Source organism: Parus major, chromosome 1, assembly GCF_001522545.3.
Source record: "Parus major isolate Abel chromosome 1, Parus_major1.1, whole genome shotgun sequence".
NCBI classification, from domain to species: domain Eukaryota; kingdom Metazoa; phylum Chordata; class Aves; order Passeriformes; family Paridae; genus Parus; species Parus major.
The window spans coordinates 60215561-60228451 of NC_031768.1; positions in this window are offsets into that span (position 1 = coordinate 60215561).

Sequence of the window (12891 nt, forward strand, 5' to 3'; positions counted from 1 at the left end):
ATTGCAACCACTTGCTTCACTTCACAGGGCTGTAGCCACTTGTCCTTGCACATGTGACACCTGGCCAGGAGTTTGAGAACTTGGGGAAAATTACATCTTCTCTCTGTCCTTACCTGTCTCTCTCAGAGAGCCTTGCTGGTACCTGGACATGCAAGCCCCCAGCTCACAGCCCTGCTGCAGCTGCACCACTCAGCCCTCTTATGCTGCTCGCCAACCAGTCCAGCATCACGTTGGCTGTGCTCACACACACCCACTCAGATCAGAAAGAACACTCTGGTTTAAACCAGATAAAAATAGGTTTTAATGAGAATACAGAACAGATTGGAGTATTCAAGTGCAGGCAGGGCTCAGGCAAGCACACTGACCTGCTCTTTTTATACTTTTTCTCTCCCACACTTGCTCCTTTCCAATCCACCTGAATTCCTTCCTTTTCCCACTTTTAATCCATCCCCAACATCCTGAACTAAGTCTTGTACATTCCCATGGCCCTCCCAAAACAAGTTGTAGACAATCCCAAAAATGTTTTTCCCACCACATCGCTCAGTGAGCCTTATACCCATCATCTTACTGTAAATACCTCCAGGTGTCTCTCCATGACCCACAAGAGGCTCATGAGTCTGCTCTGCAGGGCCTCACACACCACTGGCACTGAGGCCATGGAAGCCAAATGATCCTTTCCACTGCCTGGAGCTCCCCTTTTTTCTGTTCAGCTGCTTTGCACCTCTCCTGTCAGGGCAATGAAGGGTTGGCCTGACCTAGAGTGACATCTGAGCTGTGTGAAAGCAATCAAGCCAAGCTCCTGCTGCTGCTTCCCAGGGCTGCACCACTCCCCATCTGATGACCCACAGCACCAGGAGATGGTAAATCGAAGAGGTCGACTCCCATCAAGACAGAAAAGGCACAAAGGAAAATCAGCAACTTCAGGAAAAGGAGACCAGCTGGCTGCTGGTGTGGTACATAGCCTGTAGCCAGGGGGAAGCTGTCTAGAATCCATAAAGGTGTTCCTGCTGTTTCCAAGGTAACTTCCATCTTCTGCCACCCAGGTGAGGCTCAGCCTTTATCATCATGTGAGCAGAATACAAATAATGGGTCTGGTGTGGAAAACAAAGTGCACACAAAATGCCATGTGTTACCCCAGCTGCTCTGATAGTGGTTTCTCACCTTCCAGCCTTCCACATCAGCCTACTGAGGCAAAGTGGTAGGAACAAGAAATTCATCCACTGCAGCTGAACCTTCCTGACTCACTGCCAGATGGAAGTCAGCTAATTCAAAATTATCATAGGTGGCTTTCCAACTGGAGTTACAGCTCAAGAGCCCAGGAACCTCATCAATGCACAGCTCTTTTGTGCCCATGCCACATGGATCTGACCTCCTCTGCATGCTCATCTGAGAGGAGCCATGAGTTCTCCACCTTGCATTGGCACCAGCTAAGCTTGGCTGTTGCCTAAAAGGCCATCCTGGGATCCTCTAGGGAAATAATGGAGTGAGAGCTTCTCACACTTCATCTCTCTGGCATGCTGAGCTGCTGTCACCAAACCAAGTGGCACTTCTTGGATGGAGTCACACGGGTCAGGTGCTATTGACCTCTGCACCACCCGTGACAAAAGTCACTGGGTTTTAATTGCCTCTTCAAAACCAGCATGAGAGAGGAAAAGAGGAGTGAGAGTATGTGCCCACAGCCACGTACTGAGTGCAATACTTTAACCCTTTGATGTCATCATTGTCCACAAAGGAAGTTTCCAAGAGCAGAGAAATCACTGAAGACTTTGTGTAGTTCTTCATGTCATTATTATGCTGTGCACTGGCAGGGAGCCCACACCAAAAATGCCAGCCTTCCACAGAGCCCTCCCAGGACATAATCCCAGGCTATGGCTCTGCTGCTGCCCCTGGTCCAACATCTTCTCTCTAATGCCTTTTCAGAACAGAGACCTCAGCGGGGAGAGGGACACAAGTGTCAGGCTGAGCTGTTAGGGCAGAATCTAGCACCAGACCATCACCACAGTGCTGAGGGCTATGTAGGATAGTCTTGAGGAGGTTTCCACTCAGTATTGATACTCTAGCAGGACAAGTGCATGGCCAGGAACCAGAAGGGGATCTGCAGTGACGCTAAATTCAAACATTATTTGAAAAACTTGGCAGCAGGAAGCCCTCCTCTCCAGGTATTTGCTGCTTTCCTGGAAGCTGGCATTATCCACTCCAGGCGTCAGCTCTGATTCGCCCACAAGACTCTGTGTCACAAAATGTCATATCTATGTGACTCTTTTAGAGTATTTCAGAGCACAAACCCCAGAACTGCCAATATTGAAGAGTTCCTAGCACGGTGTGCTAAAAAGCTCTGGTTTAGAATATAGAATTAAATTTAGGATTTTTTTTTTTTACCAAATATACCCCCACCTATGAACCTTTGACCTTCTCAGATCAAAAAAGCTGAGAAGAAATGTGTTGGTGCCTAAGAAGCAGCTCCCCAAGACCTGCTCTGGCAATGCTGTACCCCAGGCAAGGAGGCTTGCTGAGGCCCGCTTCCCCATGCAGGAGCTGCAGCAATGCCAGGATGAGCGGATCTGTGAGCAGGGAACCTGCCCATGCCAGAGGATCAGACTTTTCCATCTGTGTGACTGACCTGACCGGAAGGAATCTTGTGTCATGCTCTCTTAAAGGACGTGGAGAGACCCACTTTGCCTTGTCAGCTTCTGGGATGAAAGGAGGTATCACAACCAGCAGCTGAGGCAACCAGTGACACTTCTGTCCCACACCTATTTGTCAAATCCTTCTCATCAGGGTCCTGAAAAATTGAGTGTGGAAGGACCTGTGTGGTCACCTACCAGCTGGGGGTGATTTTCTCTAGCACTCAGAGGTGGGCATTGCCCAACAAATTGATATCTCCTGGCACATGGACAAGAGAGCTTGTAACCTCTCATCTAGGCTTAAGCACACAGAAAAAGCAGGAATATCAACCAATATCCAAATAGCAATAGCAAGTGAGATGACACAGGCAGCTGAGGCATCATCCTATTTTGACTGCTGTACCCCCTCAATTAGCAATTGAGTAATCTTGGTTACAAAGTCATATTAAAAACTCTTCACCAGGAGGAATTCTTGGTTTAGCAGCTAATATGAGACAGTGAAAATCTGCCAAATGCTTGGGAATTTGAAATGCACTAGGCACAACTTTGCAAAGGCAAGAGAAAGCTTCTTTCTCAGCCTGTCAAAAGATAGTCTTCAGCTCTTCAAAAGCATCAGCTGGGATGAAATGCTTCCAACAGGCAACATTTCTTACAGTGTAGTTGTTCCATTTCTGATCTTCCAGCCCTTATTCTCAAAGAAAATCCTACACTATCTTTGTGAGGTAAATCTGGGAACTGTATCTCATTACTTTCCTGAATACTAATGTTTTAGAATACATTACCTCCTCTCTGCACCTTTCCCAATTATCAATCTCCCAGTGCTCTACATCATTCTACTATTATTCTACAAATTACCTGCACCTCTTTTCCCCCTAGGATATAACCACCAATATAGTCTTTATATTCCACAGGTGCTGTCAGATGTCTAGCTCAGACACAGGTTTAATTAAACCCAGAACAATTGTTCCCAAGATGCAGTTAGTTTGAAATTCACCTCATCTTTCCTGAGGAGCGTACACGCCCCAAAACTCATCTGCTCTCTTCAGAGATACTAGCTGGCTCCAGAAAAGCTATTACACCTACATAAAAATCTTTATCTTGAAACCTTTGGCTCTTACAATACTGGCATGCCAAAAGGCTTCACAGACTGCAAATGGGAGGGGCAGAATGTGAATGGGTCTGGTTTCTGAAAAATAGAGGTGTGACATTATGACATGCTCCACAGAAGATCTTAAATTCTGTTTCACAGGACACAGTGGGGTTTGAGCACTAATTTAATATAGGTGCTCACTTTTGAATAGCAACAATGATCCATAGCTACAAACTCCTGCAAAGCTCAAACTCCACTCCTTCAGCCCCTACCTGGAAGAAACACCTCTGCACTCCTTCAAGAGGCTCCTCTCCATAAGGGAAGCAACATTTGAGCTGCCCTTTCATGGAGCCTCACTTTCCCATCTGTAGAATAAGGAAGGGGGACAGGCTCAGGCTTAGCCACTCCAGGCTGCCGTCTCCCCACTGCTTATCCATTGCTGCTTGAGTTTGCTCCTGGCTGTGGCCAGTCTCTCTCCAGACATGCCCCCAAGGGAAGTGCTGACAGTGTGGGAGTGAATGGTGCAGAAGAGCAAGTAGCTCTAGGACCAGCAGGAACCCAGCCTGCAGGGTGACCTTCTGAAGGAGAATCACCACAATACATATTTATCCCAATTAGAGAACAGAGGAGGTAAACTTTGACTGTGGCCAAGGTTTTAATAAAGCATGAGACCAGCTGAGGCCTTTCTCATACTATAGTATTTTAAGCATTCACTTCCCTCAGGTAGCTCTTAATGTCTGGGTTTACACTGTTCTTGTTCTCTCTCACTGCATCTCTAGCAGCATCTCTTTCCTCAGTTGGGCCTCTAATTTTCATAGATTTATGGCAGTATATTACCTTTAGGCTTTGTTTGAAACTGATGGATGGTTTCAAAAGTTTAGGGATGGAGCCGCTTTCAAGCAGACACCTACAGAGACAACGTGAACCCAAGAGCTTCCTTCCCACAGAAAAACAAACTAAATGCTATGTAGTTATGACATTCAAAGCTCTATTATAATGCATAAACATAGAAGTACAGAAATAATGGGGTGAGAGCAGCCTAAACTCTGGCCTTCTTTAATGTTTGGATACTTGACTTTGCAATTTTAATGACTCTTTCAAGGAATTACTTTTATATTCAATGCAGCACCTTGTGCGATGGCATGTTAACTTTGATGGACTCTGCTTAAGTGGGGGAAGATGCCTTGTAATTTTCTGTTGATTTTCACCTTTTTTGCATTTTTTCCTCACACACTCTCGCCCACTGAGAGTAGATTCACAAATCTATGCACAAATATGCAGGGGATCAGCAATGCAAAAGCCATCCACATCCTTGTCCCCATGCCATGGATGACAGGAGGCCAATGAATATGATCCTGAAGCCTTGCACAGACAGGCTTATTGAACTTGAGAGTGCCACTTGTGTGCAGGGAGATGATTCACTTGAGCAAAGGCTGTGGGATCTGCCCCTACTTGTTGAGACACTTTCTTCATAGCAAATGCTGGCTGTTCAAACAACACTCACGTTTCTATTTTGGGTCACTGTTTACAAGTACAGACTAACAACAGTTGGAGAATGGAAATCTGCTACCAGCCAGCACTCTCCTGGCACTCTCAACAGCAGTTTACAGAAACTACATTATTGGAGAGGATCAGAATGGACAATTGCTCTAAATACATTAAAAAGATGTTATTATCTGCCAGAGACTTCACATTTCCTAAGAGGAAGGTGAATATATGGCACTTTCTCTAACAGGTTAGAGGAGTAATTACTAGTGCAGAGACTTAGACTCTTATCTTTGACAAGTTGTCAAGGATTTCTGAGACCAGTGAAGTATCACAATGTTTTCAAAATACCAGCAAATTTTCTAGTGAAGAGCTGTAGGTTTATGGGTGCTTGACTGAAGCACCTCTTAAAGGCTGTCAGAAGTAATTTGCACTGTCGCTCAGCAGAGGCAATGGATGGTTTAATATCCAAGCCTTTTGCTCTGCATGTCACCTAAGTACATATTGTACCCCAAGGAAATTGCTACCCATTCTTTGTACATTTGCTCCTCTTTGTGCGAAATCACCTGCTACTCCAACAGGCCAGTTCAAAGACCCTCATCAAAACCATAATTTGGGTTCAGTCAACAGGGTTTTACAAGAGGGAAAATTTCCTTACTAGAAGTGTTCAAAACAGATGTCATGCCAAACTTACAACTCATCAAGGTGCGAGGACACTTCACATTATGTGCCTTCATTTTCAAAAGCTGACTTTTATTGAGCAGTAATCTCAATGATTTTGTGTTGCTCTCCTTTCTAATATAGCAGTGGGTTCCTTTCTGTGAAGGATTCTGTATGCCTTGAATGCCCATGATGAGCTGGCAGGCACAAGTGGCTTCTTATGTCTGGGTTTTCTTCAGCAGAAGCATGGCTGATATGTCACTGAGATCAGAACAAAAGGTCAAGGAAAGCATTACTAAGAAATTTAATCTTGAGTCCCCTGCTCATCTCTCTACATGGTGAGGAAATTGGTATTTCCCTTTTTCAGTTTCAGCCCTCTACATGTTGAAAAGTATTATACATCTGTTAACATAGTATTAATACCTAAGACTAATAATGAGGGAAAAGCCTATCTCAGCCGAAACAAGGACTCAAAGTCAGTCTAATGAGATTCCAGTGGAAGGGAAATCAGACTTCGTTATTCTTAGCATTGTTAGAAAGATACCTTCTCTTTCACCCCAGAAGTTCTCCATGTGAGCAAAGAAAGTTCAGGTAATTTAACGAAGAGGTTAGCATTCAGCTTTGTTAGAAAGAGCTTTAGTGACTCATCCTCAAGAGTATATGAAATGAAGAGTTGACCTGATCATGTGGGGAGTCCAGAAATGGCAAGTGTGTGTGAAGCAGGGGGTGAGCTTCGGGAAGGAGGCGGACATATCCTACAAGCTGCAAGTGCTGATTTGAGGACTGCTGCTGCCAAATGCTCAGTCTCCAAAAGAAAGTGCTCTCAGTGGTAAATCCGCAGTTTTCAACAAGAAGCAGGCTATCAAGAAATGGCCTCTGCTAACAAATAATCCTAGAATCCTTGTGTTTCTTCCCCTAGCCCCATGTGCCATTTGCTAGAAGATAAAATGAAACAACAGGAGGCCATCAGGACTAGCTCTGTTCTCTGCCTCTCTCATGACCATTTGGCCCCCAGCTTTTCATTGGATCTTCTTAATCTCATTGGATTTATTTTCTGTTTTCCTTGGTTCCTTTTCTGATAATTTTCCCCCCATTTGACTGAAATGTCATTTCTGTTCTTTTTTTTCATGTTCAAGCCATAACTATTAGCTAGAAGGCAAAATTTCAAACCTTATTTCTCCTCACCCATCAATAGAAATCCAGTAAAATGTTATCCAATTGCAGATGTGTTACCCTTTCTACTCATTCCAGTTTATTTATTTCAGTTTGGTGGGAAAGCTGTTCTTTGTGGCAAAGAGAATGTATTTTACTCTTCTCTGTAATAGCATGGTTAGCTTATGCTGAAAGGAGACACACCAGTCTTGCATAATCATATTTATCAGATCATTAGCACTGTTTTAGAGAAGTGCCAACAAGTGACACATAAGGAAAAAATCGAGTTATCAGCAAAGGCCATTAGGTGGAAAAACTTTGGAAGGAACCTGCAGGCAGCACGCAGCAGTAATGAAGCAGACATCTCTGATGTCTCCAGTTAATTATCTCAGTGAGAGTTTGTTGTGAGACGCTGCTGTGGCTAAGCTGCAGCTAGGTACAAGGGTGGGACACAAAGCTGGATGTAAATGCATGTGGTTTGTTTCCTTTAATGACAGCACTGACACATGTGCCACTGAAGGGTCCCAGAGTGATCACTTCTGAAGCTGTGACACCCACAAACTAGATACCTTTGTTGCATTTATATATACACACGATCTCAAAATTATATACACCTCCCTATGCTTTCAGGCTGGCAGGCTTCCCAACAGAAGCGTCCTGTTTTTCTTTAGGAGACTTGTAGATTTGTTCTTCTGGTCACTAATGTTGTTTTTGCTCAGTTTAGTCACACAGCCTTCTAGTCTCATTGGGAAGCTCCCTCTGCAAAAGAATAGTTCATTAGGAGATAATTTATGCATCAATAACATACCTAGGTGACTGTGCATTGTCTATACCTACAAAATAAGGGGAATGAATATCAGTGGCATAGAACCAAGTTTGTTAAATTGTAACACAAGGGAAATAAATCCATTGAAAGCAATTTTTTGGTAGCTGAACAGAAAATGCCTTGCTCTTCACCAACTCATTAGTGGAAAGTCCACGAGATGAGTGACTGTAGATGCTGCTGACCTTTTGTGCTGAGGTAGTACATTACCAGAGAAGAGGATCAGAAAAAATGTCAAGGAGCGCAGGAGAACAGGTAAAACTCAGTTCTATGCAACATTTTCTATACACCTACAATGAAAAGACACTTTAGAAAGTGACAAGTTGCTGAGACCTCACATTACCTTTGTACTATTACTAGGTTGAAAATGTTGCATGCTTAAAGCTCCTTCTTGAGAGACACTGGTGAAAAAGGCTAGATAATACTTTTTCTATGTCTGAGAGGCACAAAAAGTACCTTGAGTTAAAGAGATAATGCCAATTTTTTGGTCATTTAAAAAGAAATTATTTTAAATTAGATTCAAACTAAGGATCTGAAATTCTCTGAGAAGTGTTTTCTTCCTTTGAAAAAAAAAATAAATTTCCAGTTGTGTCTTTCAATTCTCTCTCTTCCCCCACTCCCGCTCCTTCTTTGATATGGTGAAAATCCTAGCAAGCAAGAGTCCAAGCTGCCTACAGTCAAATTTACTGCACACTGTTAATATGATGGAAGACCTGGTATGGGTTGGAACTGTAAGCAGAGGTGTAGTACCATGAAAACTAAGTGTTCTCCAATACATAGCATAGATAAAAAATGTGTGGCTGTAAATGTATAGAAATAATTAAAAACTATTAACTAATGAATGAAGGCTGCCCTCTGGTCAGAACTGCCTTTTTGTGTTGTGTTTTGCAGCAGAAGTGCCATGAAGATTTCATACTGCCTAGGATTGTACTGAAATAGGAGCTCAGCCCTGTGCTTGATGTTTTCCAACTCTTTGCCACCGAACAGCTTGGAGTAAACAAGTCTGTTATTACAGTTATTTGCTCAAAAGCAGTTTGAAAACACAAAAGCTCCAACATATATGTTTTTGTCTTAAAAAGACACACTGAGAATTCTTTACTGCCTCAGAAAATAGTTATGCAGCTTGATGGGGCATGCCCTGTTTTGGAAATAAGTTACACAGAATTTCTTTTCTCTCACTACAAAATAAATGATCATGATCTACCCAGATGTGCTTTTTGTCTTTGCAGATTGTTTCTTCTCTTTTTTCCAGTTTACACAGACCTACTGCACTACAAACAGGGGAATGAAGCATTAGAGTTGAAGATGGCAAAAGTTTGCCTTCCTCTTACTCAAGCAGTTCAAGCAATAATGGTAGTTTTGAGATTTTATTTTTGCATCTTTTTAAGTCCATGAGGCTTTTGCTGGCTGAAAATTCAGGCATTCAGAATACAGGAGAGGTGCTTGCTTGCTGGCAGAGCTCTGCTGTTGCTGTGCTGTACTTGTTACAGAGTACAAGCAATGCTGTAACAATTACCCCCCATTAGTTTTCCTCTTCCAACATGAGTATCTCGCTCACCTTAATCTGTAGATGAGGAGGTTGGCAGGCATGAATGAGTGAAGGTAGAGCATCAGCTGTTGGTGGAATAGTCTTCCTGGCTCAATGCTCCCAAATCAAAATCAGCTTCTGCAGGAGATTCCCTCTGTGCCTTGCAGTGGATCTCAGCTCTGGTTCCAGACCCAAATATTTAGACCCCGTGGAGGTCCAGCACAGCTCTGCTGTACAAAGCTGAACTCAGGGACCATCCAGATGTGGGCAGCACTCAGTTTCTCCAGCACATGGAAATCTCTCTGATGGTGTCCATCACTGATATCTTGTGGGACCACCAGCTCCCAGGAGCACATCATCCCTAGTTCTTGCTGGACTTTGAGTAAAGTACATGGGTTCCTAAATGCAAAACTCCCATCAGCTTCAACAGGGCAGCATAAGGCCTTTTGCATCTTCTGCTGCACTGGTTTTCACCCAGCACCACCAGGCTGCATCAATTAGACTGTGCCTAAAATGGATGAAGAGAAATTTTGTGTGGCTGCTGATGACACTGCCAACTCTTCATCTCACCTAGCTGATCAAAGGGAAAACAGAGAAAGGCTGTACAAGTCTGAATTTGGCCATCTCTCTTCTCAGACACATCTGTTTCCATGCAAGCAGGAAGAAAATGGGTGACTAACACACAGCTTTGTGGCTCAGCAGCTGGCCCCTGGATCCTCCTCCATGGCACTAAATGTGTCCCTGGCAAACACAAGGTTGAAGATTTTAAATGAGGAATTAATGGAAATGCACTTTTTCCCCTGCTTGTTGTCCCTTTAAATTCAGTTTCCATGGAAACGAATATGGAAAGGCTGCCTGGAGGAAGCCAGGAGAGATCTCTGCCTGGCCGCCTTCCCCTCTGGGCTGCCAGCTGAGCCACCCTAATTGTCAGGCTTTTACAGAGGTTTTCGCTATTGTCATTTACACTTGGACTATGAGTGGTGACTCCTCATGGATTCCCTCTCTAGAGGAGTCCTGAGGTGGTCAGCCATGTTCCTGTTACCTGCTGCTGGGCTCTTTGCAAGTGGAGCTCCTCTCCTCCCATCCGGTGGAGCACAGGCTCGTCTGAACTCCCTCAATGCTGCTTTGCTGCAAATGTCACCCCTGTTAGAGACATCCATTCCACTGCTTTTTTCTTTTTGAAAAGCGCTGGTGCGTGTGATCTGAGTACACAGACTGAGCTGGGAGCAGTGGCAGAGGGACAACTTTGCTGTTAATTCAGTATTTATCCGGGGGGAACATTTGTGATCCCTCCTGGCACACTGCATCCAGTTCAGCAGATGCCAGCACAAGGCTTACATGGACCTGTCGGATAAGGTCCAGGAGAAAGAAACTAAAATAGTTAGAGGGCTGCAGCACCTCTCCAATGAAGACAGGCTAAGAGATCTGGGCATGTTCAGCCTGGAGAAGCAGAAGCCCCAGGGAGACCTTTCAGTACTTTAAAGGGGCTTACAAGAAAGAAAGAGAGACACTTTTTATTCAGGGAAAGGACAAGGTGCGATGGTTTTAAAGAGGGTAGGTTTAGATTTGATGTCAGAAAGAAATATTTCTAAATGTTTCTAGTGAAACATTGGAACAAATTGTCCAGAGAAACTGTGCAGTGGATGCCTTATGCCTGGAAGTGTTCAAGGCCATGTTGGATGGAACACTGAGAAACCTGATCTAGTGGAAAGTGTCTCTGCCCAGGACAGGGGTTTTGGAATTAGGTGGTCTTTAAGGTCCAGTTCAGCCCAAACTGTTCTGTGATCCTATGAGCAGGATCTAAAGCAGACTGTAAAGTGATGGTGTTTCTCTGTGCAGATCCACTCTTTTTCCAGGTGAACAAAACAAAAGGGTCTTAGACCTACAATATCTGGCAGTGACATAGTCCCAGAAAATGGGGCTGGTCTTACAACTGTTGAGATGCATCCACTTCCATTTTTATTAGCATTTGAGGAGCCTTTAATGCCTTGCCTCTGTGTTTATGTTAGGTAGTCTTAAAGAAAACTAAATTTTCAGTGGAAAGTGACTAACAATATGAGATCTATCCACCCTCTCAGCTGAGTTCTGCTGACAAACACAGTTCCAATGTATAAACAAAAGCAATTTTTAAATGTAATTAATTTTAAATGAAAGTAATCCTAATCATCCTAATAGTTCAGTGTTAGCTGTTATTGCTTCAGATACATATAAAAACATTGTCCTCCTTGGTTACCTAGATGCTTGCCTATAATTAGAAAGGCAGACTATCATATCTGGGATGTAGTACTGAGATCATTTTTTTGTGAGCCAGATGAGCAATTTCTTGCATATTGTACCAGAAAAAATCCTCTGCTTGCTGCTAGTACAGTCTCAGATGGAATATAACCTTCACCGTTGAGCAACCAGACTTCAAAGAGGAGATAAACTTGTACTGGGGGGAATTCAGAGAGCAATAGACATAACCAGAGGTCTAGAAAATAGACCTGAGAGACATAATTGAACAAAGTGAAATTATTTAGTATGAGAGGAGGCAAATCAAAGATCTCAGTAAAAGGACAAAATAAGGAAGAGAGCAAGATAATAAAATGCTTTCCATGCCATAGAATCAGAGGGGTTTGGATTGGAAAGGACCTTAAAGATCATCTACTTCAAACGCCCTGCAGTGGAGAGGGACACCTTGCATTAGACCAGGTTGCTCAGAGCTCTGGCCAACCTGCCCTTGAGCACTGCAGGGGATGGGGCATCCACAGCTTCTCTGGGAAACCTATGCCAGTGTCTTCAGCACGTCTGTGTCTTTCTTGTGGACAGACAGTGGATAGAAGAGATAACAAGGTTAAATTGTAAAGGATAAAAACTTCTCCAGGGATAAGAACAGCCATAAAATAAGGACTTAGGTTTTTCTAAGCCAAATACCCCCATCTCAAAGTAGGATGGGCAGGCACTTTCTCTCTCCTGACTCAGGATATCTTCAGTGTTTGAGATGCACTCCTATCTTCAGACAGCCTGTTCCAACACTCCCTCGTGAGCTCCCCTTCTGGGAAGTTAAGCTTAATTCTTTAATTTTTATTCCCAGTAAACAATTCCCCAGCTGTGTTTTCCTCACTTTGCTGGCCTTTGGGCACACCATGATGCTCAGATCCCTTTCACAGGAGCTGCTCCTCTAGCCACCATTTCCCTCCCAGACAGAAGGGCACCATCATGGTAGTGCCTCCTCTCTCCAGGCTGCTCCTCCAGCTCCGCTTGATCATTTGCATGCTGCTGCCTTTCTTCAGCATAATGGGATAACTCTTCTGCTACAGGGAGGGAATAACTTCCCTCTCTGCTCTGGTGCTGCCTCACCTTGAGCCCTGTGTGCAGTTTTGGGTGCCACAGTATAAAAAAGACATGAAGCCGTTAGAGAGCATCCTAAGGAGAGCAATGAAGATGGTGAAGGGCCTTGAGGGGAAGCCGTATGAGGAGCGGCTGAGGTCCCTTGGTCTGATCAGCCTGGAGGAGACTGAGGGGAGATCTCACTGCAGTTACAGCTTCC